This window comes from Puma concolor, chromosome A3, assembly GCF_028749965.1.
Source record: "Puma concolor isolate L17-30 chromosome A3, mPumCon1.1.hap2, whole genome shotgun sequence".
Taxonomy (NCBI): domain Eukaryota; kingdom Metazoa; phylum Chordata; class Mammalia; order Carnivora; family Felidae; genus Puma; species Puma concolor.
In genome coordinates, this window is record NC_141669.1 from 135,771,826 (window position 1) to 135,799,774 (window position 27,949).

Sequence of the window (27,949 nt, forward strand, 5' to 3'; positions counted from 1 at the left end):
AGTGCATTTAATCCTCAAGCCACCTTGGACTGTACCTGTTTTTGTTTTTTTTTTTAATGTTTTATTCATTTTGTAAGAGGGAGAGAGAGAGAGAGAGAGAGAGAGAGACAGAGCCTGAGCGGGGGAGGGTCAGAGAGAGAGGGAGACACAGAATCCGAAGCAGGCTGCAAGCTCCGAGCTGTCAGCCTGGAGCCCTATGCGGGGCTCGAACTCACAGACCGCGAGATCATGACCTGAGCCGAAGTCGGACGCTCTACCGACTGAGCCGCCCAGGTGCCCCTTCGTGTCCCCATTTTGTAGATGAGAAGGCCAAGGTCTGGGGAGGTCAGTAAACAAGCGGAGGCCGCACGCATGGCACAGACTGGGGGGAGGGACGGGCAGCACGGGCACTGAAACGCAGGCCTGGGTCCCCAGGGGCGGCTGGGGACGAGGTCCCCCAGCCTTCTGTCTGCACGCACCGTGAGAAGGGGTGTCACGGCCCTGGCCACAGGGGTCACGGGGAGTTGCCTCAGCTGCTCGAGGGGAACAGGAAACCACGGTCTTATCAGCTCCCCACAAGAGCTGCAGCGTGGCAGTACCCGTGGCCAATTAAGCTGGTGGTTTTCATTTACTTCCTTGTTCATTTATTCATTCATTCACTCACTCACTCACTTGTTCGGTCCGGGCTTAGAGAAGCCTCCTCACGTGCCAGTTTCTGGGCCCAGCGGCACGGACGGGACAAGGCCTCTTTCTTGGACTTCCAGGAACAAGTCAGCAGGCCTGTGGTGTAGACACCGTGGCAGGTGGATGGGCTGTGAAGAACACTGATGCAGGTAAGGGGGTGGTGGGTGATGAGACAGGGGCCCACCTGACACGGGTCGGGGAAAGCCTCCGGGGAGGTGACATTGGAGTAGAGGCCTGAGTGAAATGAGTGAGAGAGAGAGAGCCAGGCAGAGAAGTGTGTTAATTTTCAGTGCATAACAAATGACCACAAACTCCGTGGCTGAGACGACACCCATTTATTCTCTCAGGGTGTCCGTGGGTCAGGAGTCAGCACCTTTTAGCTGGGTTCTCTGTCAAGGGTCTGGTGAGGCTGCACACGAGAGGCTGGCCGGCCCGTGTTCTCATCTGGGGCCTCAACTGCAGAAAAACCCACCTCCAAGCTCCCTCGAGTTGTTGACCAGCTCAGGAACGAGACCCCATTGTCCCACGCGCTGCTGGCCGGGGACGGCTCTCAGCTTCTGGAAGCTACCCATAAGTCTCCACCATGGGACCGCCCTCCTTAGGCCCCCTCCCACTTTCACTCCCGGATCTCAGAAGGGTCCTGGTTCCTTTCAAGAGCTCACCTGATTTGGTCAGGCCCATCCGGGATCATCTCCCTGTTGGTGAATCATGGGAGTGATCTTCCGTCATATTCACAGCCCGGCCCACGTTCAAGGGAAGGGAATTCTGCAGGGCGCCCGTACCCGGGGCCAGGATTCTCCCGGCCACAGGCAGACAGCCTCTTCCGTGCTGCCAGAAAACACAAGAGCACTCTTTGGAAGGACTCCCGGCCAAACTGCCTTAGAGAGAAAAAATCGATGTGAGGCACAGGCTGCTTTCCAAAGCCTTCCTTTGGCTAACTTTAGGAATTTCTCCAAGTCCTGAGCAACCGTGAGAGCCAAATGTGAGTTCTGTTCATATGCAGCTGTATCCTTCACAGCAGAGGGAGACAGTATGTTGCTCAGGGCTCTTTCGGCCACGAGTGACACAAAACTCGACGGAACCGACTTAAGAAAAATAATGTTTATGCAAACTGAAATGGACTTCAGGCACGGCTGGATCCGGGAGCTCAAATGCTGTCATCAGGACTTGATTTTATTCCATCTCTGGCTCTGTCTTCCTCTCCAATTGGCCCCCGATAGCTCAAGGTTTACATCTCCCCACCTGGCCTCCCAGGAGAAAGTCAGATTCTTTCTCCGCAGCACTTTCACAGAATTAACTCAGATCATGTCGATTTGGGTAATGTTCTCCCTGAACCAGAGGCTGAGGCCTATGCAATAAGCTGGTTGGCCAGGCCAGCACCGCACAGGCACCCTTGGATTCTGGGAGTGGGGCTTTCCCCGGCCAAACCACAGGGATGCAACGTAGAACATTCTAAGTGCTCTTTCCAGATGTGGGCGTGCACACTGGCGGGCATGCGGCGGGGCAGAGTGGTGGCAAGAATGACAGCTGTCTCTGCATTTGGTGAGACACAAAGGAGTGGCATAAATGCCTCCGCATCCCACCCCACTCAGGGACAAGAAGCCAACGCAGGGAATTTCTACAGCCTGTGCATGTGTGTGCCGTGTGCAGGGGGAGAGCAGCGGGCCCTCCCTGAGGTGGGTGGATGGAGGGAAGAAGCTGGGCGGGGTGAAGGAGGCGCAGCCGTCCCTGGGAGCACGAGACTGCCCAAGACTGGGAAGGAGAGGGGGCTGGAAACTTCTCCATGTGGGAGCTGGGAGTAGACAGCAGGTCCTGGGCAGGGGGGCGGGGGGACCCTCTTCCCGGAACTCCAGGTAAGGCCCGACCCTTCTTCGGGAGGGTCCGGCTGCAGCCAAGTTCCCCAGCTCCCGCCCAGCCAGAGGCTGCGGACCTGCCCCGGACACGAGCACATCAAGGTGAGGGTGGCCTGAGCAGCCAGTACCTGGAATGTTCCACCTCGGGCGGGACCCTGCCTTTGCCCGATCCCCGGGACGGTGGGGCAGGATGGGCAGTGGAATTTGTGGTGCCCAGTGCGAAACGAAAATCCAGGCCCGCGTTCAAACACTGTTGAGAATTTCAAGATGCTGGGGCGCCCGGGTGGCTCAGTCGGTTCAGCGTCCCACTCGTGATGTGGGCTCAGGTCATGATGTCACAGTTCGTGGGATCGAGCCGCGGATCGGGCTCAGCTCTGTCAGTGCGGAGCCTGCTTGGGATTCTCGGTCTCCCTCGCTCTCTGCCCCTCCCCCACTCACGCTCGTTCTCTTTCTCTCAAGAACGAATACACATTAAGAAAAAGAAAATGATGGGGCGCCTGGGTGGCGCAGTCGGTTGAGCGTCCGACTTCAGCCAGGTCACGATCTCGCGGTCCGCGAGTTCGAGCCCCGTGTCAGGCTCTGGGCTGATGGCTCGGAGCCTGGAGCCTGTTTCCGATTCTGTCTCCCTCTCTCTCTGCCCCTCCCCCGTTCATGCTCTGTCTCTCTCTGTCCCAAAAATAAATAAACGTGGAAAAAAAAATTAAAAAAAAAATATTCTAAAAGAAAAAGAAAATGAAACAGACTTCATTAAAAAAAAAAAAAAAAAAAATCCCAGAGCATGAGACCAAGCACAGGCCCTTCTGAGCACACACGTCGGGGGGTGTGACCCCCCCCACCTCCGACAGCCCACCCTCGAAGCTCGGGATGGACCCCAGGCTGCCCTCCAAACGTCGAATGTCATGTGACTCAGAAGCACTGAGCCAAGTGAGGCCTCCTGCCCCCACCGCTGTGTCCCTGTCGTCCCCGGCACTCCCCCTGGGGACCCTGGCCTTCTCTGCGTTGCAGCAGGAAGAGACAGAGCATCGGATGCTGGGAGGGGAGAGACAAAAGGACCTGAATGTGACTTGCATCCGTGCTGCTTTTGTCACTGATCAGCTGTGCGAGCCCAGAGAGAAGGTTCCTCCCGGACCCTTGGGCTCCTCTTCTAGAGGACTTAGTTTGACAGGGGCACGTCACAGAACTGTTGCCAGATAAGTGGAGCCCACGGGGCGGCCGCATGCCTGGGCTCTGTGGTTGGTCACCAGGACTGTTGGGGGGGCTTTGGCGTGGCAGGGAGCGTGCTTGGCGGGGGGTGCTGTCTGTAACGGCCCCGGAGTGTGGACACCCGGGGAATGGGGCCTGGGCTCTGCGGCCACCTCTCTTGGTGTTTCTCTTGGTGTGAGGTGACGGGTTAACCCCCTGCCCTGCCTTCCCAAGTTCCTCCTGTCACCTGGCTCCCCCCTCCCCCCGCCGCCCACCCAAACTGGCCCCTGATGGCTGTGGCAGTGACCCCTCTGCCAGAATCCTTTTTCTGTTTTGTTTTAAGATCTTATCTTTTTAAAAGTAATCTCTACACCCAGAGGTTCGGGGCTCGAACCTACAACCCCAAGTTCAAGAGTCGCACGTGCCACGGACTGAGCCAGCCGGGCACCCCCAGAATTCTTTTGCTTTGTTTCCTTCCCTTCCCCTCTGTGCCCCCATCTGAACGCTTCCAGAAGCTCCCGGGGCCTCAGGCAGGAGCCTTCCCCAGTGTGGACCCCGCGGTCTGCAGGTTCAAGGCCTGTCCTCCTGGCTGCCATGGGCCAGAGGCACCCCAGGGATGTCCTGGGAAGGGCCCCCCGTGCTGCAGGGCTCTACCCAATGCTGGGCTCCACCTGCACGGTGCCCGGGGGACGTGTAGAAGACCCAGAGGGGCTGCCACTGCCTGGGACAGTGGATGTCCCTGTGTCTGAGCTGCTTTTCTTCTAGGACCATGGGAACCAGGGAAGTGCCTTTTCTGGCATCATGGCAAAAGTTTGGCAGCTTGGAGGCTGACAGCCGCTGCCTGGCTTATCTCCCGTGGCTGCCCGCTGACGATGTGACTTTTCCCAGAGTCCCCTCCCCTCCTTGCTCTGCCCCTCTTGATAATGGTGCGGGCCACGCTGACTGCCAGACCGATTTGCACTTTGACTAATGGGGAGCCGCTGGCGGGGGCGGTGAGGGGGGTGGGCTGGAAGGGCCTGGCTGGTGGGTAAAGGCATCTGCTGACAGCGGTCTCCAGATTTCACTTTTAAGGCAGCCGGGCCCCTGGGCGAGGCCAGCTTCATGGGCATGTGACCCGGTCAGCTGCCCGGGGCCCCCACGCTCGGTTTCCTGCTCTGCTGTCACTGCCTTGAAATTCCCCCTTCCTCTGGGGCTCCTGGGTGTCTCCGTCGGTTGAGCATCCGACTTTGGCTCAGGTCATGATCTCGCGGTTCGTGGGTTCGAGCCCCGCGTCGGGCTCTGTGCCGACAGCTTGGAGCCCGGAGCCTGCTTCGGATTCTGTCTCCCTCTCTCTCTGCCCCTCCCCTGCTCATGCTCTGTCTCTCTTTCTCTCTCCAAAATAAATAAACATCAAAAAACAAATTATTTAAAAAAAAAAAATTCCCCATACTTTTCTAACAAGTGCCCTGAATTTTCATTTCTCACCGGGCCCTGCCCTTGGACTCTGAACTGGGAAGAACACTTATCCTCCACGTTCAGGAATGACTGTGTCCTCCTGTGTGGTGCCCCCTTGACGTGGCTCGTCCACTCTGGTTCAGGGTCCCCCGAGAGCTGCCTTCAAACCCATCCGGGTGTTCCGCCTCACCCCATTTGGCTCCTCCTGCTTTTCCGCCAGTTGTCGACCTTTCTAGCAGTCATCAGGTGTGAGTCAGGTGCTTGTCGGTCTCTCTCACCGAGTGTCTTAGTCCTCAGGGCACCCCTGTGAGTTCCATTTTGCAGACGGGGAAGTCGAGGCTGGGATGTGTGCGCAGTAGCTTGCCAAGGCCACACGGGCTGTGGGCGGCCGAGGCAGTCCTGCATCCAGGCCGCGGAGCCTAGACCCTTACCAGAAGCTTCCCTGTCCACAAAGATCAGAGGTCGGAGGAGAGAAGAGCATGTCCTGTGTCCACACCCGCCTCCCCAGCCATCTCCCGGCCCCCTCTGTGCTGGGGTTGGTATAAGTCTCCGTAGTGCTGGGGTCCGTGCCTGCATCACTGGGGCAGGAGGGCGGCCGCCCACGGGACCCACAGCGGGAGCCATGTGTGCTCAGGACCAGGAGCCAGCCCGGGCGTCTGCACACATGCATCTTCTCCTGGCCTTGTCCGGCCTGGCACAGCAGCCTCCCCGGGGACTCGAGGGACTGGTGTGCCGGGGTTCCCAGGGCTGGGTTCTAAGGGAGCTTTTTAAAGCCATTTCCTGGGCTGGAAAGAGGAAGATGCTAATTAAGTGCCCGGCTGAAGCGTGAGACCCGAACGTCCTTGAGCCCAGGCCCGGGGCCTCCTGGCATTGCTGTCCCGGCTCTCAGTGTGTCCTCTGGAGTCACGATGGGCCCGGGCCTCCCACTGGAGTCCCTTTCAAGGGGAGAGAGTCCGAGCAGGCTTCTCAGAGTGTCTGTGCCCATGGGCTCCAGAAGCTCCCTACAATGCCCATCCTGACCCAGCCAGCGGGGGCAGCGCCCGGGGCATTTCTAGCAGCTCCCAGGTCCGTGGGGAGAGGGAGCGCGAGGGGGGTGCGTCCCCTGGTGGGAAAGAAGCCCCGGGAGGCGCTGCTACGTCATGTGACCCACGTGGGCTTTGCCATTGGGGTCCTAGGCCCGCATCCTCCCTTCCTCACCGCTGGCTGTGACTCAGGGCCTTAGTCTCCTCCTCCTGAAAATGGGGCCAGTGACAGTTCCTGGTGTGAGGAGGAAGAGGGCCTCACGCGGGGTGGAAGCTCAGACCGCGTGGGTCTCCGAGCTGTGACCAAGTGTGGATTCTTCCAGAGACCCTCCCCACCCCGATTTAGGACTCCTCCACAAGGATGGGTCACGTGGCATTGGAAGATTCTTTTAAAAGAAGTCTCGGGCACCCGAGTGGCTCCTTTGGTTAAGTATCTGCCTCTTGATTTTGCCCCAGGTCCCGATCTCGCGGTTGTGAGATCGAGCCCCACATCGGGCTCCATACTGACAGTGCAGAACCTGCTCGGGATTCTCTCTCCATTTCCCTCTGCCCCTCCCCCGCTCGTATGTGAGCTCTCTCTCTCTCTCAACATTAATAAATGAACTTAGAAAAGAGAAGAAAAGGAAAACAAAAGAAAGGAAAAGGAGAGAGAAAAGAAAAGAAAGGGAAAAGGAAAGGAAAAAAAAGGAAAAGAAAAAAGAAAAGGAAAAGGAAAGAAAAAGGAAAGAAAAAAGAAAAGAAAAGAAAAAAGGAAAAGAAAAAGAAAGCAAAGGAAAAGGAAAGCAAAGGAAAAAGCAAAGGAAAGGAAAAAAGCAAAGGAAAGGAAAGAAAAGAGAAAAGAAAGGAAAAAGGAAGGAAAAGAAAAAAGAAAAGGAAAGAAAAGGAAAAAAAAGAAAAGAAAAAAGGGAAAAGGAAAAAGAAAAGGAAAAGAAAAAAAGAAAAGGAAAGGAAAAAAGAAAAGAGAAGGACTCTCGAAGGTAAGGAAAAGCCACACATCACATTTTAGCTCCTGGGGTGTGGACTTGGGAGAGAAGGGCTGAAAAGCAGGTTTGAATTTTTTACTTTGCACATTTCTGTACATACAAGCTCCCTGGGCTCCCTGTGCACTTCAAGGGTGCCCTTGAACTCTGAAGAAAAGTTGCAAAGGCTGTACAGAGAGTTCCCGGATTATCCCTCCCTCGGTTTGAATTTCCTGAATTTCCCGGAACGTTACCCTTCTCCGCGACCGGGTTACATTTGTCCAAACTAAGAACCTGACATCGGCACATTATTAGTCACTAAATTCTAGACTTTATGTGGACTTCACCAGGTTTTCCATCCCTTCCCTGCTCCAGGGTCCCGTCTGGGACACGTGCCGTGCTTCCTCACTCCTCGGGGTTGTGACGCTTTTTCCATCATTCCTTGGATTTGCTGATCTGGCCATTTTGGGGACTCGGCTCAGAGGTTTTGCGAGATGTCCTCCAGTCGGGGCCGGCCTGCCGTTCTTCTCGTGGTTGGGCCAGGGCTCTGGGTGTTCGCAAGAAGACCGTAGAGGTCACGTGGTCTTGTCCCATCCTCCCGGGGTAGCATGATCTGCGCCTGGCACTGTTTCTTACTTTGAAGCGATTCTGGAAGAATCAGCAACGCTGCGTGGAGATGTTGGTATATTTGTATCGACCCGAAGCGCTGGGAGGTGAGTCAGACCCTCCTCTCTACCTCCCTTGCTGCCTCAGTTTGAGGAACCTTCTCTGACATCCTGCACTGACTTGGCCAATTTCCTTGCTGAAATCACACCTCATCACCACACGAACCCCCGGCAGCCCGACTTCCCTGCGGCCGCACCCCTCCCCCAGGCGCTCTTGGGGTTCAGGTGGGGGGGGGGGGTGGGCTCAGGTCACAATCTCGCGGTTTGTGTGTTCAAGCCCCAAGTCGGGCTCTGCACTGACAGCGTGGAGTCGGCTTGGGATTCTCTCTCCACCCCCCGCGTTAAAATAAACAAACTAAAAAAAAAAAAAAAAAGAATTTAGTGCAGTGGAGACCTGTGGCACGTGCCTCTTTTTTTTTCTTTTAAGTTTATTTGTTTTTGAGAGAGAGAAACAGAGAGAGAGAGAGAGTGCGCCCCCAGTGCAGGTTTCGATCTCACAAACCCCGAGATCACGACCCAAGCGGAAATCAAGAGTCAGACGCTTCACCGACTGAGCCACCAGGCGCCCCCGCAGATGCCCCTTTGGATCCCCCACTCTGGGCCATCAACGCTTCAAGGGCTCTGGCAGGGGAGGGGGCTGCCAGGCGCAAGGGTCACCGCCCCAGACCCGCCACACCAGGACCCGCACCCCGACAAGGCCTTGGGCGTCCAAGCGCAATGTGAAGGTCAGAAGCGAGCCCTGGTGTGAGGTCAGATGGCCCTGAGCTCAAATCCTCGCCCCGGCATTTTGCCCGCTCTTTTGACGGTGATTACTAATTGTTGGGGGTTCTGCCGCGTCCTTCGCACCCCACCATCCTGTGGCATTCTTGTCTACAACCCAGAGGCCCTCAACCAGCATTCCGTCCCCCGGGACACTTGCTGATGTCTGGAGAGATTTTGGTTGTCACAGCCGGGAGGGGCGTGTTGCTGGCATCTTGTGGGAATGGAGGCCGGGGCAGCGGTTATGCCGCCTCCGAGGCGGGACGGTCCCCACAGCAGAGAATCGCCCCGCCCAAGGGGCTGTTGGCAAAGCGAGTCAGTCACTCTCATGATCTGTCTCGCAGGGAAGGAAACCGAGGCCTCAAGAGGGGAGGGTTCCGAAGCCGGCTCCTGAGTGGTAGATGGAGGCTGTGACAGTCGGAGGCTGTGACAGTCCCCGCAAGGGTTACTGTAACAAATCAACAGACCATTCAGTCGACTGACGTTTTACAAAGCATCTCCTCTGGGTAAGCACTGGAATCACATCGGCGTGTGCCGGCACCCAGTAGGCGTCTAATAAATGCTGCTGGTCACAACAGAGGCACTTAACTGTTGTGGAGCATTCAGGACATACACGGGGACGTTATCCATCAGGCTCCAAGGACATCGTTCTGTCATCCCCATCTTATGTTTTCCTCGGGAGGGGCGGCCAGGTCCCCTGGGGCGACCGCAGGCTGGGGTTTTCCACTCCCTGCCCCCAAGTTCCAGGTCTCTGCGCAGAGCCCGGCTGCCCTGGGGGTTCCCGAAGCTCTGCGGTCCACGGCTTGGGCAGCACCCCAGGCGGCCCATCTGGGGAGTAGACGTGCTGTTGGCAAACCTCCATCCTTTGGCCACGCGATGGGACGGAGCGGGCAGGGCACAGTCCCACTAGTTGGTCTAGCAATTTCCAACCACCCTCCCCTCCTCTCCTCCCTTCCCTGCTTTATTATTTCGTGTAAACTTGTTATTGAGACACGAAATGTACATACAGAAAAGGGTGCAAATCTTTTTTTAATAATTTTTTTTTAACGTTTATTTATTTTTGAGACAGAGAGAGACAGAGCATGAACGGGGGAGGGTCAGAGAGAGAGGGAGACACAGAATCTGAAACAGGCTCCAGGCTCTGAGCTGTCAGCACAGAGCCTGACGCGGGGCTCAAACTCACATACCGCGAGATCGTGACCTGAGCTGAAGTCGGACGCTTAACCGACCGAGCCACCCAGGCGCCCCGAAAAGGGTGCACATCTTAACTGACCGGGTGCATGAGACTTCACGAAGTACACACACGGGGTAACCAGCGGCCAGATCTAGAGACAGCAGGTGACCCCGGGTGCTCCCCTGGGCCCCTCCGGCCCCACGCCCCACCCAAAGGTAACCACTGTCTTTATTTGCAACCCCATACATTGACTTTCCTGCTTTCGAGATTCACGTGTGGGAGCGGATAGTAGGCTCTCGAGGTCTGGCTTCCTTCTCGTGACACCAAGTATGTGTGGCTGGGTGCCTCGCCTGTTCTCAGAGATCTAGAATATTCTGTCGTGATACAGCCCCATTTGTTTCCCCTTCCCCTGTTGATGAGCATTTCTAGTCTGAGGGTCTTCTGAGGAAAGCTGTGAAGAACATTCTTGCAGAACCCTCTTTAAATTTTACCCTCACCCGGGGCGCCGGGGTGGCTCAGTCGGCTGAGCGTCCGACTTCGGCTCGGGTCACGATCTCACGGTTCGTGGGTTCGAGCCCCGCGTCGGGCTCTGGGCTGACAACGTGGAGCCTGCTTGTGATTCTTTCTCTAATTCTGTCTCTCTCAAAATAAATAAACTTAACTAAAATTAAACAAATAAAAATATAAACTTTACCCTCACCCTTGACAGCCATCACCAGTCACTGTGATAGCCCCCAACTGTTCCGTAGGGCCATGTCCCCCCACTGGCGGGCGAGCCCAGGCTGTCCCGCTCTCCCTGGTAACCCAGCTCCCAGCTCACCACCCGCCCAAAGCTGGTGCTTAGCATGCATTTGGGGGATGAAAGGTCACCAGCTCTCTGGAGCATGTCAGAGACAATGCCCATCAAGGATTAACTTTGCGGCACAGAACTTGGATTTGCATGCATTTTGACTGAGGACCCCAGCAACTGCCATGCAAATGTTAGGGAAATGTCTCCCTTAGGCCCTGGGAGAGGACCAGATTGAGTGCGTGTGGAGCAGAGACCTGCTTTCCACCCTGCAGCCACCTGCCTGCTGGGCTCCACCGGCACGGGCTGTCCTATTTATGGCCACCGAGGGCTGTCTGGAACCCCCCGCCCCCTCCCGCCCCGGCAGTCACCAGTGGGAACATTCCTGGGCTTCTTGAAGGCCTGCAGTCCCCCGCTCTGAGCCCACGCAGCGTCGGATGATAAAGGATAATACAGGATCCAGCCCCAGCACCGACCCGTCTCCTGGCCCCTCAGACCTGTGCTATCAGAGTCCTGCAAAAATAGCCCGCTTGTGGCTATTTTGGGTCACGGGAGGCCTCGGGGAGGCACAGTGTTCTTTTTTTTTTTTTTTTTTTTTTTTTTTTTTTTTTAATGTTTATTTATTTTTTTGGGACAGAGAGAGACAGAGCATGAACGGCAGAGGGGCAGAGAGAGGGAGACACAGAATCAGAAACACGCTCCAGGCTCTGAGCCATCAGCCCAGAGCCCAACGCGGGGCTCGAACTCACGGACCGCGAGATCATGACCTGGCTGAAGTCGGACGCTTAACCGACTGCGCCACCCAGGCGCCCCGAGGCACAGTGTTCTAAGGAGAACCAAGAGGGAACCCAGAGCAGCCAACGGAGAGGGGAAATGGAGGTCCCCAGGCAAACCCAGCCGCCGATGGCGTTTTCTAGCAAATGGGGACGTTTCTAAAAATTGCAAATTAGCATCCAGGATGTCAGTATTATGAGTAATGGGCAATGTTCGCACTCTGCCTCTCTCTGCTGCCCATCCTGGTTGCCTGCCTGGCCTGGGAGGCATTTGAATTGTGGCCCTGGAAGGTTTCCATCCCGTGGGGTGGCGGGGGGGGGGGGGGGAGTGCCCAGTAGCTGGGGGAGGGCCTTAGCAGGAACGTGGTCACACGCTAGCTGGGCAGGGAAGGGCACCCGGGGCACCCGTGTGTAGGACGGGTGATGTCTCTGCAGAACCCCCGTGGACAGCCCGGCTGAGTGTTCTCTCTTCTGTTTAAATACCTCTCCCTTCAGGGGCGCCTGGGTGGCTCAGTCCGTTAAGTGTCGACTTCGGCTCAGGTCATGATCTCACGGTTGGTGAGTTTGAGCCCCACATCGGGCTCTGTGCTGACAGCTCAGAGCCTTAAGTCTGCTTCAGATTCTGTGTCTCTCCATCTCTTGGCCCCTCCGATGCTCATGCTCTCTGTCTCTCAGTAGTAAATAAACATTAAAAAAATTTTTTTAAATAAATAATAAACATTAAAAAAAAAAAAAGAAGGGAACTACATACAGCGTCTGGAATCTGCCCCTCACTGGTCTGAGGAGCCCCCGCCAGTCACTGCGAAGGAATGCCTGGGTGATGGAAGCTTCCAGAAGCTTCCAGCCAGCCTTCCAGTATCTGCAGCGGGAAGTGGATGCTCAGGCAGCAGAGGCTCCTGGTTACAGCCACCGGCGTTTCACGAATGGTTTCACAATCTTCACATGTGCCCTCTTTTTCTCTCTGGGAGGGACGGCTGGGGATAGAGGCCTGCTCCACAGTTGTGCTGAGGTCGCCTGAGCCCTGACGGCCTGCGAAGGTCTGCGAACGCCCCGGTTTTCCGCCTGGCTGCTGGCCGGAGTTCTTGGGGAGCTGTGGCAATGTTGGGCCGGGCCCCACGCCAGATGTCCTGGTGAAACTGGTCCGGACGCTGAGATCTGTAGAAGTTTCCTAGGGACATCCCACGTTGAGAATCGCCGTGTCGATGTGTCTTCTTGAACAGGGGAAATACTAACGACCCTTTACTGGGTAACTTCTGCACCCTGAGATGCTTTTTAGTAAATGTTACAAACTGCGTTCCCTGCGGGGGTCAGGCAGGCCCCGTGACCAGAGGCAGCAGACTGGGCGACAGGCCATAATGGAGGGTGAGGACTGTGGGGAAGCCGTGGCCTGTCCTCGAGGGGCGGCCGCAGCCCACGCAGTTGATGTCAACGTCTTAGGAAGCAGACCCAGGGTGCGGGACCCTCTATTGAGTCAAGGGAAACAGGAACTGTGAATTTTCATGTGAAAGTAGCCAGTGGGACCTCAGCAGCTGATTCAGGGTAAAGAAAGCGGGGAGGACCAGGCGTGCCCATTGGTGGGACCGAGCCAGCAGGTGGCCGCTTTGAGGCCTTTGCTTCACGTCCGGAATCTTCTCTCTTCACTGTAGTAAGTGTGGGACTAGGACATCCCCGCTCTTTTAGAGGCAGAATAGTGCCCCCATCCCGAAATGTCCCCATCCTGGTCCCTGTAACCTGTGATGTGTCACCTCTCCTGGCAAGGGGAATTAAAGTCGCAGATGGCAGGAAGGTTGCTAATCAGCTGATTTTTCAATGAGGAGATTATTCTGGATTATCCGGAGGAGCTGGGAGTCACCATAAGGGTCTTAAACGTGGAAGAGAGAGGCAGGAGGGCCAACGTCAGCGTGAGAGAGACAAGACCGGCCTTTCCTGGCTTTGAAGATAGATGGGAGAAGAGACCACGCATCATGGGGTTTGGGTGGCCTCGCCAGGAAAGGCAAGAAAACAGATTCTTCCCTAGGCCTTCCAGAGGGAACACAGCCCTGCTAGAGAGGCTTCACAAAGTTTTTAAGGTCTCAGGCTTCCACAGCGTGTGACTTGGCCATCCTCATGCTCCAAAACTGTTGCCTGAGCTCCAGCCATCGTATTTTCTTTCCAGCCAAGAGGAAAGAGACAGGAGCAGAGGAGGGTGTCCCCTGCTCCTTTTAAGAACACTTCCCACACCGCTGTGTCACATGGCCGTGCCTCACCGCGAGGGAAACGTGTCTTTGTCCTGGGTGGTCATTTGACCGGCTAAAATCATAACCGGGGTGAGAGAGGCACACAGATACGGGGGATAAGCCACAGTTTCTGCTCTGTTCTGCCAAACCAAAACGGAAGGACTGTCTGATGACGGGTGGGAGCCCGAGGTCACAGCCTCGTTCCGTTTAAGTTGATCGGCTGTGTGGCCTTGACCCTTCCGGGCCTCCTTTTGCTCGTTTTTCAAGATAACTCCGGTGGAATGACAAGGTGTTCAGGGTCTCAGCAGAGCCCTGGGAAGGGTCTCAGGACTGCCTGTGTTTACACCCAGAGTACGTCGTGGTATACGAAGCAAATAGGGGTGCACGGAGGGAGTGGTGCGTCCGGCTGACCAGACCTCCTCTCCGGAGGGGCGTGGGGAGATGGGGTCCCCGGGGGGTCCCCTCCTCCTCCTGGCCAGTCTCACATGCAGGTTTTGGACCACACGACCAGAGGGCACCTAGCAGACTGTGCCAGCCCCACCAGCAAACGAACGTTCTAACAGGAGTAAAAACAGGCACGGGGCTTCCTCCTGCTGCTGTACGAAATGACCAGAAACTCCGTGGCTCAAACGGACGGGTTTCTCCTCGTACAGACCTGGAGGTCAGAAGGCGCCCAGGGGCCTTGAGGGGCTAACGGCAAGGCGTCGGCCGGGCCGCGTTCCTTCGGGAGGCTCCGGGGGAGAATCCGCTTCCCGCTCCTCGGGGCTGTTGGCAGAATCCAGTTCCCCGTGGCTGGAGGCCTGACATCTCCGGAAGGCCACCGTCTGCCTGCCGCACGAACGGATTCCCGAGCGTCCGTGAGGTCCCTTCGGGACTCGTTTGCAGAAACCGAATCGCCATCTAGCAGTGACGCTCCCAGCTGCATCCGGTCTGAAGGTGTTCAGAGGCCCGCGCAGACGAGGAGGTCAGGCGTGAGCGGGGCGGCCAGGGGGGCACTGGGAGAGCCCAAGGCCCCAGTGTCACTTCCCCGAGTACGAGTCGTCCCGGACCGGTCTTTGTTATTTCCGGCCTCGGGAGGTCCCCCGCCTCCCTAGTTTGTTCCTGCCCCTCCGCACAGCTCGCCGAGGCCAGTCCACTCTTTGGGGCACACGCTTCCCTGTCCGACGACGCCTCCTTAAATTTTGTGCCCAAGGCAACGCCTCTCCGCCGTCCACCCTCGGCCCGGCTCTACCAGAGGGCGGCCGTGCGTCTGAAGCTAAGGACCAAATGACCAAGGGTCGTTGTGCCATTGAGGCCCGGGTTGTGGGGTGCCCACATCAGCGCCCAGCTCTGGCAGCGGCCGGGGAGGCAGGCCACCGGGGGCTGGAGCACCTGGGCTTCGGAGCCGCACGGCCTGGGTTCAAACCTTGGCTCCATCTATGAGCTGTGCAGCCTGGAGCATGTTTCTTCACTTCTCTGTGCCTTGCTTTCCTCTCTCGCAAAAGGTGAGTCACGCCGGCATTTCCCTCCAGGGATGGTTGATTAAACGAGAGAATCAGGGCCGACTGCTTGGACTGGGGAGAGCCTGGAACATTCCCCGTGGGCCGGTAATCCCACTGTTATTAGCGTGATGGGGGCAGCAGAGTAGTAAATGCTTGACCCTCACACTCCACCTGTGGGCTCGGCGGGCGTCCTGCGTCAGCCATGGCTCTGTCTGGGCCTCGTGTGTGCAGGGGCACGGGGCACACGGAGCAGGGCGGGGGGGGGCTGGCACGGGTCTCCCCCAGGTTGCACTGCCTGTGAAGAAAAATTCTGAAAAGCAGCAACTTCAACCTTCTCTTCTTTGGATTCCGTTTCCCTTTTATAGTCCTTTTGAGGTGGCTTTGACTTTGGATCTCACCCCCGCCCCCTCCCCCTCAGCACAGCTCTGGCCAGAGTTCTAAGCCTGCTTCAAAAGGGCAGATGCCGTCCGGGGCTATGCCATGTGATCCCCAAAGCTCCTTGCAGCAAAAGGGGGATTACCCTGTCTATACAGGCAGTAATCATCATCGTCATCATAATAGGAGATACTTGCTTAGCACGCACAATCTCAAGAATCCAAGAGGTGACCTTACCGAGAGGGAAACTGAGGCAGGCAGGAACTGAAGCCCAGAAACAGTAACTGGCTCACCGTCCCTTACAAATGGGAGGAGGTAGCAGGAACCTGAGACCCAACTGGTCTCACTCAGCCTGTGCTCTTTTCTTTTCTCGCCTGATTAAACAGTAACTCCAGATTTTTCATTTTCCCCAAAGCCCCATATTGCTCGACACCACACCGAGCACAGTTGGAGGCGGGGAGAGATGCGGGAAAAAGTCATCTTCTCCTAGTCGAGGCGTGGCGACTCCGACAGATGTCCTTGCAAAGCCGTATCGCTCCGCAAAGAGAGGCTTCGGTTGGGAAAGGTGAAGGTTTGGCCCGTCTAGATCAGATTTAGAAAGCCCCACACTGGGAGCTGTGCTACTTAGAAATATTGCTCATTATTAGGTTGCTTTTACCGTTTGGTAAGGAATTGAAGTTCCCCGTCAAGTCAGTGGATTGCTATGAGTTTAAAAGAATAGCCTTGGATTTCCATTTCTTTCTAAATAGAGCATCAGGACGATAAAAGGGACGTGTGGACATTTCGGGTGAATTTTTTTGTGTGCTTGTAAAATTCCAGGGCGGATGCAAATGAGAACAAACACAGCGACGTGGATATTAGCTTAAACTCGCTGCGAGGGTACCACTTCTGAACTCACTTTGAAAAATCAAATACATTGAAAAAAAACCACTTGGGGCGCCCGGGTGGCTCAGTCGGTGGAGCGTCTGACTTCGGCTCGGGTCACGATCTCACGGTTTGTGAGTTTGAGCCCCGCGTCGGGCCCTGTGCTGACAGCTCGGAGCCGGGAGCCTGCTTCCGATACTGTGTCTCCCTCTCTCTCTGCCCCTCCCCCATTTGTGCTCCATCTCTCTCTATCAAAAATAAATAAAATATTTTTAAAAATTAAAGAAAAAAACACCTTTACCACGCTGCTATGGTAAATGGAAAACACCAGCACTTGCCAGAAGCAGTAATCATCATCGTCATTATGGGTAGTGACATTTTGAGCATTGACTGTGTGGCAGGAACTACCAGAATGCTTTGGAGGCTGTGTGACATGTTTATCCTCATGGGTGTTCCTCTAGGAGGATGGCCCCATTATTCCCATTCTACAGATGGGGAAAACTGAGGTGAAATCCTCTTAGTATGTTAATAACAGGGATGTCATTGAAGACATGAATCCTACTTTATTCCATCTTTTTAACGGACCTGAATTGCCATGTTCCCTTTCCCTCTCCCCGCCCCTTATGTCACCTGTCTCCCACCGTCCTTCACCCAGCATCACCCCTCCACCCCCAGCCCAGGCTGGAGAATGCCCTCTCCCCTCCCAGCACCCAGCTCTGAAGCCCCAACCACATGCTGGTCCATACACACCCTTCCCGACGAGCAGGCAGGCTCTTCCAGGGCAGGGACAGAGTCCTAATCCTCTCTTTCCCCAGCAAGGTCACACAGCAGGTGCTCAGCGAACACTTGTTGAGTAGATGGGTGAATCAGGCAAGAAGCAAATCAGATTCAAAGTCCGGCATAGCTGAGGTGCCCCGCCCATGGGCGCCAGGGTGACTGAGGTGGCCTCGCCTTTGGTTTCCAGGGTGATGTGTCCATTTTCAGGGCCGCCGCTCTGAGCCTCTTAACTCATGACAGAGGGAGGGGACAACACGGTGCCTCCCTTGGGGGACCGCAGCAACTCATTGAGTGAGTTAATATCATAGAGTCTAGAACAGCTCCTGGCACAGAGCAAAGGCTCAAAAAGGCTAATAATAACAACATTATTTATTATCATGGTCGATAATGTCTATCTCTATATAATTACTATGTATGACGGGTGATACTGATTTTCCATTTACTATAGTGTTGCGAAGTTTTATTGAAAAATAAACGTATTTGGGGTGTCTGGGTGGCTCAGTCAGGAACTAAGCTCAGCTTGATCTCAGCTCTCAGGTCTTGATCTCAGGGTCATGAGTTCAAGCCCTGCATTGGGCTCCACGCTGGGTGTGGAGCCTACTAAAAAAAGCATTTAATTTTAATTTAATTAATTAATTAATTTATTTTTAAATATAATTTATTGTCAAATTGGCTTACATACCACACCCAGTGCTCATCTCAACAAGTATTTAATTTTTAAAAGTGAGTTGAGGGGCGTCCGGGTGGCTCAGTTGGTTAAGCATCTGACTCTTGATTTGGGCTCAGGTCATGGTCTCACAGCTTGTGAGTTTGAGCTCTGGTTAGGCCTTCTCGCTGACAGTGCGGAGCCTGCTTGAGATTCTCTCTCCCCCACCCCCTCTGCCCCTCTCCTCTCACCTGCACGGACTCTCTTCCTCTCTCACAAGAGAAAGAAAGAAAGAAAGAAGAAAGAAAGAAAGAAAGAAAGAAAGAAAGAAAGAAAGAAAGAGGAAATAAACAAGCAAAAAACGAGTTGAAAATAAGTATCAGTAAAGCGGTACCCAGACCTGGTCCAAACCCTGCAGCGGTCGTACCGAGCGAGGAGGTCACGAGACCACAGCGGGGAGTGACTCCCTTTGGCGAGGTTTGGGTATTCCAGCCTGGTCACCTGGGGACCAGTGCCGCGCTGCCATCTGCGTGGCCTGGGGCACCGGTGTTGGCACAGAGAGTCCAAGGGTCTTAGGAGGGGACTGACGGTGCCTGTGGAGGACCCCGGGGGCAGCCTCCACCCCAGACCGGGGCTGGTATTTTTAGCACGCAGGCACCCTGCACGGCCTCCGACACTCTGACCAAATTTAGAAGTCTCGAAAGGTCTTCAGTAGGAGCAATGAATGAAAAGGCCTCCAGCTGCCAGTCTTGGCTAGAGTCACCCCTCGCGTTTGCAGGGCTCTCTCTGCTGACTGGGAGGGAAGCCCCAAGATTTAGCTCCAAGGTGAGAAAAAGCAAGCTGCAGGGTCACGTGTGTGGTCTGGGTCTACTTCCGCAAAAGCGCAACAGAATCCCCCTCGTGCCCGTGCCCGTGTGTCTGGGAGGCAGAGCCCAGACGGGGCGCCCACGAGGGCAAGGGGGTTGGGGGCGTGGCGCTGGAGGCTGGGGCGATAACTGCGTTCGGATCCACCGCTTATATTTACTGTTTCCTTTGTGCAAACAAACACGGATTACGTCTGGACTCTGAAACCCTTGAGCACCGAAAGTTTGAGAACATCCCAAGACTGCAAAGCCTCAACCTGAATGCTTCTGAGGGAGTTCCGGTTACCCAAGCGCCTCCGAGGCTGTGCGTGGTAGACCCTCGCTGACTAGGGGATCCCCGCGCCCGCCCGTCACTCCGAGGTTTCCTGACGCTTGCCCTGGGCTCCGGTCCCCTGCTGCTAACTCCACCCCCTGCCCCTCCGGAGGGGGCGTGGCCAGGGCTGGCCAATCAGAGCCCTGCAGGCCCCAGGCTCTCCCAGGCTGGCCGCTCGCCCCCCGCAGGGAGCCAGATTACTGTAGACGTTGTTGAAAACAGAAAACCCAAGACCCCTTGCTGAAGAGTTACTGTGGACCGTCCTGTGACACGAACCAATTCGTTCCCTGCTGGGGGAGCTTGTCTGAGCCTTGTCCGAGTCGGGATCGGGTCTCTGTGCACCTCTGAACCCGCACAGCTGATGGCTGAATTATCAGTTTTGCATATCGGTTGGTGTATGTGGCCAGGATTAAAATCCAATAATATAAGCTTATAATTAAATGAATTATATTCAAACCCAAGGTGATGAAATACTCAGAACTTATCACTCCCTGCTTATTTTTGCGACACTTTCCTATTATCCATGCCCTCGGGGTTATCGACGTCTGTTGTTGCCCTACAGCGGAAATGCCGGATGACGGTGCGCGCCTGGGTGTCTCTTCTGAGTCACCCTGGTAGCTTGAAACGTGCCACGGAGGGGGTATTTCCACCATGGAATCTGGGCAAACACCGCCAATAGGGTTCTCCCACCCAAAGCGGTTGTTAAAGGTTTACCAGCAGAGAGGAGGCGGGATATCACACGCAGGGGTGGAGGGTGGAGGGTGGGGGCTGGTGTGTTCTTCAGGGAAAGAGAGAGTACACCGGGGCACCGGGGTGGCTCCGTCGGTTAAGCTCAGGTCATGATCTCGCAGTTTGTGGGTTCAAGCCCCACCTCAGGCCCTGCAAGTGCAGAGCCTGCTTGGGATTCTCTCTTTCTCCCTCTCTCTCTGCCCCTTCCCCATTTGTGCTCTCTCGCTCTCTCAAAATAAATAAATAGACTTAAAAAAAAAAAAAAAAGAAAGAAAGGAGAGGGTATAAGCATCTTCAAGGCAACAACCACACTTTATGTCATTTGGTTTTCCCAGCATCCAGTAGAGGCATTCAGCTTATGCGTGTTGAGGGACTTGAGGAAATGGGGGTCCAAGCAGTCGAGGGCTCTGCCTGAGGTCACCTGGGGTGGGGTAAGGACGTGAGCGTGGCCGCTCCAGATCCTGAGTCCCAGTTTAGAATCAGTTCTTTTTATGCAGTGACCTCCCCCACCTCACTGATTGAAAGGCCCTACGGGAGGCTCGCCCCAAATGCTCTGCCACCAGCAGTGAAGGAGGGTCGGCTCCTTCCGGCGCCCGGTGGCCGTTATGTTCAAGGCCTCCGTCTCCAGCCCTCATTTCTCAGCACCTTGCAACTTTGCGGGGCAATTTTAGCAAGTGCACGGGCACAACACTTAATAACATGGAGACCGAAGTGGAGGCCGGCATGCCTCTTCAAAACATATGCATCAAAAACCCGAAGGATAGGGGGAGCTGGGTGGCTCACTCAGTTAAGCGTTTCGGCTCAGGTCATGATCTTGTGGTTTTGTGAGTTCGAGCCCTGCATGGGGCTCTGCCTTGACAGCACAGAGCCTGCTTGGGATTTTCTCTCTCTCTCTGTCCCTCCCCTATTCATGCTGTCTCTGTCTCTCTCAAAATAAATAAATAAGCTTAAAATGAAAATTAAAAAAAAAAAACAACCCAAAGGACAAATAGACAAATCCAGAATTATAGTTGAAGGCCTCAACACTCTCCTCTCTAAGGTGTTGAAAGAACAAAAAGACAGAAAATCAGTAAAGATATAAAAGACCTGGCCAATACTATCAACTTGACCTGACATTTCAGAACATTCCACCCAACGGCAGGATACACATTTTTCTCAAGGGCACACAGAACATTCTCCAAGGTAGACCTTACTCTGGACAATAAAACAAACCCTGACAAATTTCAGAGAAATGCTATCAGACAAAGTCCCTTCTCCGATCATAATGTAATAAATCTGGAAATCACCAACAGAAAGGTATCTGGGAAATTCCCAAATATTTGAAAGTTAAACATACTTCTAAATAACCCAGGGATCCAAGTGGGAATCTCAAGGGAAAGTGGAAATTATTTTGAGCTGACTAAAAATAAAAATACAACATCTCAAGATTTATAAAATGCAAATAAAGTGGTGCCCATAGGGAATTTTATAACATCAAGCGTTAGAAAATGAAAATGGTCTCAAGTGAGTTACCCAAGCTTCTACCTGAGGAAACCAGGAAAAAGAACGGCACATGTAAACTGAAGGAATGCAATTATAAAGATAAGAGCAGAAGTCAACAAAATTAAAATCCAGAAAATGACAAAGAAAATTAATGAAAGAAAAAACTGGTTATTTGAAAAGATCAACAAAATTGATAAACGCCTAGCCGGACCGACCGCGCCATATGATTTCACTTGTATGTGGAATTTAAGAAACAAACAAATGAAAGAGACAAAAAAAAAAAAAAAAAAAAGAGAGAGAGAAACAAAAAAGACTCTTAAATACAGAGAACAAACCGGTGGTTGCCAGAGGGGAGATGGGTGGGGGGATGGGCTGGGGAAAAAAAAAGAAAAGAAAGAATAGATAACCTGAATAATCTCATAGTTATCAAAGAAATGGAATTCACAGTTACGGCTTTTTTTTTTTTTTTTAATTTTTTAATGTTAACTTTTGAGAGAGAGACAGACAGAGCACAAGGAGGGGACAGACAGAGATAGAGGGAGACACAGAATCCAAAGCAGGCTCCAGGCTCCGAGCTTACAGCACAGAGCCCGAAGCAGGGCTTGAACCCATGAAGTGTGAGATCATGACCTGAGCCGAAGTCAGACGCTAACCAACTGAGCCACTCAGGCACCCCTACAACTTTCTAATAAGGAAAACACCAGACTAGGTGCCTTCACTGGTAAATACCACCATTCAAGGAAGAAATAGTCCTAATTCTACACAAACTTTTCTAGAAAACAGGAAAGGAGGGAACATTTCCTAAGTCATTTTATAAGGCTAGCATTATCCTAATACAAAAGATACCACAAGAAAAGAAAACCATAGGCCAATATTGCTTATGAACCTAAATGAAAAAATAAAGCTCAACAAAACATTCTCAAATCAACTCTGGCAAAATATAAAAAAGGATAATACATCACAACCAAGGAAGGTTTATCCTGAAGGCAAGGCTGGTTCAACATGAGAAATTCAGCCAATGTAATCCATCATATCAGCAGATACAGAAAAAACATGTAAACATCTTAATTGATACAGAAAAAACATTCGACAAAATTCAACATTCATTCATGATGAACTCTCAGCAAACTGGTAAGAGAAAGAAATGGCCTCAATCCAATAAAGGGCATTTACGAAAAACTTATAGGTACCATCATACTTAATGGCAAGAACACTCAATATCCTTCCCCTAAATTGGGAACAAAGCAAAGGTGTCTTTTCTTACCACTTCCATTCAATGTCATACTGGAGATCGTAGATGGTGTAATATGGCAAGAAAATAAAAATAGAGACAGACTGAAGAGGGAAAAATAAAATTGTCTCTATTTGCAGATGGCATGACTGTCTATATACAAAACATAAAGGAAATCTACAGACTACCAGAACTTATCATAAGTGAGTTTAGCAAGGTTGCAGGATACAAGGTCAATATACAAAACTCAACTATGCTAACAATGAACAATAAGAAGTCAAAGTTTTAGAAACACTACAATTTACAATAGCGCCGAAAAACAAACCAAACCAAAAAAACCATGAAAAACTCTGGTATGTATCCAACATCTGTGCAAGTTCTATATGCTGAAAACTACAAACAATGATGAGAGATATCAAAGAAGACCCAACTACATGGAGAGATAAACGGTGTTCATGGACTGAAAGACTATATTGTTAAAATGCTAAATTCTTTCCAGAAGGATCTATAAATCTACGTCTCGGCAACATTTTCCTGTACAGATTAACAGGTGTATTTGAAAGTCTATTGGGAAAGGCAAAAGATCTCAAATAACCAAAACAATGACGGAAAAGAACAGTGTCGGAGGACTCACGTTTTCTGTTTCGATATTACCGCGACGTTATAGGAATCAAGGCAGCCTGGTCCTGACAAAAAGCTGGACCAGTGGAACGTAATGGAGTCGAGAAATAGAGCCCCACGTGTGTGGCCAATTTGTTTTCAGCACAGCTGCAAAGGGGGATTCAATACACAAAGCATAGTTTTTTTAATAAATGGCCCCGGAACACCTAGTCATCCACAGTGAAAAAACGAACCTCGATCCGCACCTTGCATCGTAAACAAAATCTGACTTAAAATGGACAGCAGACTTAAACGCAAAGCATAAAATCACAAAACCTCCAGAGGCAAACCTAGGAAAACATCCCGTGACCTTGAGTTACGCCAAATATAGGACACTAACAGAAGGACTCATCAAAAACAAAATAAGTTAGATTTCATCAGAATTAAAAAAAAAAAATCTGCTCTTTGGGGAAAACTGTTAAGAGAATGAAAAGGCAAGACACCAACTGTGAGAAAAGATCTGCCAAACATGTGTCTGATAGAGAACTTGTGTCCAGAATCTATAAATAACTCTCCAACATTCCTGTTGTAGAACATTATGAAAAGATCTGACCAGACGTTTTGCTAAAGAAGCTAGGAAGGTGACAGTGGGCCTATGGGAGGATTTTCCAAATCACAAGTTATTTAGTGAGATGCAAATCAAGTCTGCCATGAGGTATCACTATGTACCAAGTAAGATGGCTGTAAACAAAACGGAACAAACCCTCACAAAACCTGGTGAGGATGTGGGGCCACTGGGCCCACACCCACTTTGGGAAACAGTTTGGCAGTTGCTGGCACTTTTTTTTTTTTTTTAGTATTTATTTATTTTTGAGAGAGAGAAAAGGGCAGAGAGAGGGGGACACAAAATCTGAAGCAGGCTCTGTGCCGACAGCAGCGAGCCCGATGTGGGGCTCGACTCACAAACCGAGAGATCATGACCGGACCGGAAGTCGGATGCTCAACCGACCGAGCCACCCAGGCGCCCCCATGGCAATTGACATACATCTACCTTAGGACTCAGAATTCTCACCGCCAGAGAAATGAAAGCACATGTCTGCACAAATGTTGATAATGGCTTCGTTCATAATCTTCCCCAACTGGACACGACTCACGTGTCCTTGAGCTGGTGAATGGAAACGCAAATCGCAGAGGGTCATACAGTGGTACACGACTCAAATAAAAGGGCGAAGGGACCCACACAACAGCAGGGTTGAATCTCAGAGTCAGACTGTTGAATACGAGAAGCCGGGCCCAAATACATAGCGTTTAGTTCCATCTCTGTGACACGTTGGGAATGACAACCCCAGGGACCTAAAGAAAGCAGTGGTTTTGCTCGGGGCAGGGCACGGGGGAGTGGCTGGCTACAAAGTCAGGTGGAATTTGGGGAGAGATGGGCGATGCTCTGAATCTTGGCCGTGGTGACGGTTACATGACCATTCATTTCTCACAGAATCGTACACAAAGGGGGATTATACCGTATGCGTGCCGCACCTCAAACAAAATAAAAAACATGCTAGCAAACGAAAAAGAAAAGCGTTCTTGGAAAATAGCACGAAGAAGAATTCTGGTATCCATTTCGCTTAGATAAAACACGTGATTAGTAAATTAAGTTCCATTTGGCCACATTTGGAGTCCCCACCTTCCCATCTCGTTTCTGACTCTTGGTGGAATTTTTTTTTCTTTTTTAAACAGACAGTTGCAAAAATAATGAACAAGTATCAGGACACATCCATCCATCCATGCTGAGATCCTCCTACCCGTTGAAACAAAAGGTAGGAATAATTTTTAAGAAGAGACAGCTGTTTGGGGCGCCCGGGTAGCTCAGTCGGGTGAGCATCTGACTTCAGCTCGGGTCACGATCTTGCAGTTCGTGGGTTTGAGCCCCGCGTCGGGCTCTGTGCTGATGGCTGGGAGCCTGGAGCCTGCTTTGGATTCTGTGTCTCCCTCTCTCTCTGCCCCTCCCCTGCTCGTGCTCTGTCTCTCTCTCTCTCTCAAAAATAAACATTAAAGGGGCGCCTGGGTGGCTCAGTCGGTTGAGCATCCGACTTCAGCTCGGGTCAAGATCTCGAGGTCCGTGGGTTCTCGCCCCGCATTGGGCTCTGTGCCGACAGCTCAGAGCCTGGAGCCTGTTTCAGATTCTGTGTCTCCCTCTCTCTCTGCCCCTTCCCTGCTCATGTTCTGTCTCTCTCTGTCTCAAAAATGAATAAACATTTAAAAAAAATTTTTTTTAAATAAAGACTGTTGGGGCGCTTGGGTGGCTCAGTGGGTTGAGAGTCCGACTTCAGCTCGGGTCAAGATCTCGCGGTTCGTGGGTTCTCGCCCCGTATTGGGCTCTGTGCTGACAGCTCAGAGCCTGGAGCCTGCTTCAGATTCTGTGTCTCCCTCTCTCTCTGCCCCTCCCCCACTCATGCTCTGTCTCTATCTTTTTTTAAAAAATTTTTTTTTCAACGTTTATTTATTTTTGGGACAGAGAGAGACAGAGCATGAACGGGCAAGGGGCAGAGAGAGAGAGGGAGACACAGAATCGGAAACAGGCTCCAGGCTCTGAGCCATCAGCCCAGAGCCTGACGCGGGGCTCGAACTCACGGACCGCGAGATCGTGACCTGGCTGAAGTCGGACGCTTAACCGACTGCGCCACCCAGGCGCCCCTCTCTCTATCTTAAAAATAAATAAAACATTAAAAAAAAATTTAAGAAGAGACAGCTGATCTTATTCTGAAACGGGTCTGTGTTACTCAAAGCGGCACATCACTCCGACATGGGACAAAAACCTGGCCGGGTCAGACGAACGCGCTTTCCAGCGGTCAATTAGACTCGTTCGTGCTTTGCATGACGTGGGTCCCGTCAGCCTAGAAGAGCAAAGCCTGTGCCGGCGACAGATCCCAAATCTTGCGGCCGTCCCCCTCCCCCGCCCACGGGTTATGCTTTGTCACTGCCAAACTGTTGTCACATTTGCTGCCAGGTCACCTGAGCGCGTGATCTCAGGGCCAAACCACGGAGGAGGCCCAGCAAATTCCACAGCACGGGCCACGTGTCACTTCCCGAGCTCTGCCTTCTTGCATTCCTTCTGGAACGAAAACCAGTTGGTAGGCCACCAGAGAGAGGCCGAGCCCCTCTTTTGGGGCAGAACCACCTAGAATGAGATGCTCGGGGCCTGGCTACCGAAAGCATCTTCAGTTTTTCCAACATCTGTGGAAACAGGGGAGAAACCCGGCCTGGAGAGCAGGTCCCCCGCCCCCCGCTCCAGGGCCCCAAACTGCTATGGAAAATGCTGATTCTCGGGTGCTGTTCCCCAAGATTCCAACTCCGTGGGCCTGCAGGGCTCCGGTCCAGGAGTCTGTATTTTTCACAAGCTCCCTAGGTGATCCCAATGCCCAGAGATTTCTGAGCCACTGCTGTTGAGGGCCTCGAAGGAGCCGGAACTGCCCCCCTGCCCAGGTGACGGGATCAGATGGAGGTCAGGTGTATTGTGGGGCAAGACAAACGCAGAGCCACACTTCAGGAGGACCCCTGCTGGCCAAGGCAGATGGAGTGAGCAGGTGACCGGCACGACGACAAGTACATATCCAAGTGCTGACCTGGGCGCCCGGCACAGGCTGCTGCAGGAGCAGGAAGCACCCCCAGAGGACGGGGAGCCCCTGTAGGCACACACACGTGGAGGTGCCGCCCGCTGGCCCCTGTCGCGGACTGGGTCTCCCTCTCTGTGCTGCCCAGCAGCGTGCCCAGCACCTCCTTCCTCTCCCTGCAGACCTCTGCTCCCCCCCCCCCCCACCCCCTCCAGCCGACGCACCAGATGGCAACCTGGCAACTTGTGCGTAATCTGGCCCTTCTCGGTTCCTTAAAAACTTGCGTTCAGAGTTGGCGCTTCTGAGGGACGGGACGCTCGGTATTCCGATACAACACGGATTCGTTCATCCACAGGGTGTTGGATATCGACATTTCTTGGGATCACGTTCTCAAATCCAGGCTCGCAAAGTCAACAAAGAGCGAGGTCAGCCGTCGCGGCCACTTCGGGGAGAAGTCACGCGGGGCTGACCCTGCGGTCGCCAGCGTTCATCCTGGGTCTCCCTGCTCAGGGGGACACGTCTACCAGTGAAGTCTAATTTTCTCCAACTCCTCCAAAAGCGTCCTGCTTTCAAATACTAGCTTTTTTTTTTTTTGTTTTCTTAAGTTTACTTAATTATTTTGAGGGAATGCAAGAACCAGCAGGGGAGGGGGACAGAGGATCCAAAACACGAGGCTTGAACTCACAGCCCGTGAGATGATGATCTGAGCCAAAGTCAGATACTTAACAGACTGAGGCACCCAGATGCCCCCCACATGCTAGCTTTTTAAAGGAGCTGGTATCCGAACTGTAAGCTGGTCTCATGAGGCTCCGTGGCTGGGACAGAACACGCATGTGCGTTCCCGGATTTCATTTAAAATCAATCTTTGAACTCCTGGGGGCAGCTGTATTTAAAACCTCCTCTCCCAGCAGCAAACCTGGGCATGCCCGTGTAATGAAACTTTTTTCCCTGCTTACGACAAATTATTTAACTGACAAAATGGCTGTTTTTATCTAATAGAAGAATCCTAAAATCTCTTTAAAAATTATTTTTTCAGTGGGGCGCCTGGGTGGCTCCGTCTGTGAAGCGTCCGACTTCGGCTCGGGTCACGATCTCACGGTTCATGGGTTCGAACCCCGCGTGGGGCTCTGCGCTGACAGCTCGGAGCCTGGAGCCTGTTTCGGATTCTGTGTCTCCCTCTCTCTCTCTGCCCCTGCCCCGCTCATGCTCTGTCAAAAATAAACATTAAAAAAAATTTTTTTTAAATCTGTTTTGTCTGATACACTCAATTAAAAATCAACTGCCATCAAAAGATAGGGAAACGTGGAAACAGCCGAGGATTTCAGTCGAGGGTCCTAAGGCTTTCACTGGATGAGTTTAACAGCCCGGCCCCTCAAGGATCGATTTGTCCTGAAGAATACATTCGCAGGGGCTGCTCAGTGAGGTTCTCAGTGGTTATCGAAATGTGTCAGTGTTTCTAGCCGAAAGAACATCTGGAAAAGAATTTCTCGCCA

At 52.9% G+C, this 27,949-nt stretch overlaps 2 long non-coding RNA genes across 2 annotated transcripts; one reads left to right on the plus strand and one right to left on the minus strand.

Annotated features, from left to right (window-relative positions):
- The first annotated feature begins 108 nt into the window (after positions 1-108).
- On the plus strand, positions 109-27,661 carry LOC147582834 (uncharacterized). Its single transcript, XR_015248800.1, has 3 exons — positions 109-812; positions 24,583-24,662; positions 27,493-27,661. It is a non-coding gene; the product is annotated as an uncharacterized LOC147582834 (long non-coding RNA).
- LOC147582835 (uncharacterized) lies at positions 7,198-17,585 on the minus strand. The gene is made up of 2 exons (XR_015248799.1): positions 16,958-17,585; positions 7,198-8,133 (listed from the first exon to the last, which is right to left on the minus strand). It is a non-coding gene; the product is annotated as an uncharacterized LOC147582835 (long non-coding RNA).
- Positions 27,662-27,949: the final 288 nt, after the last annotated feature.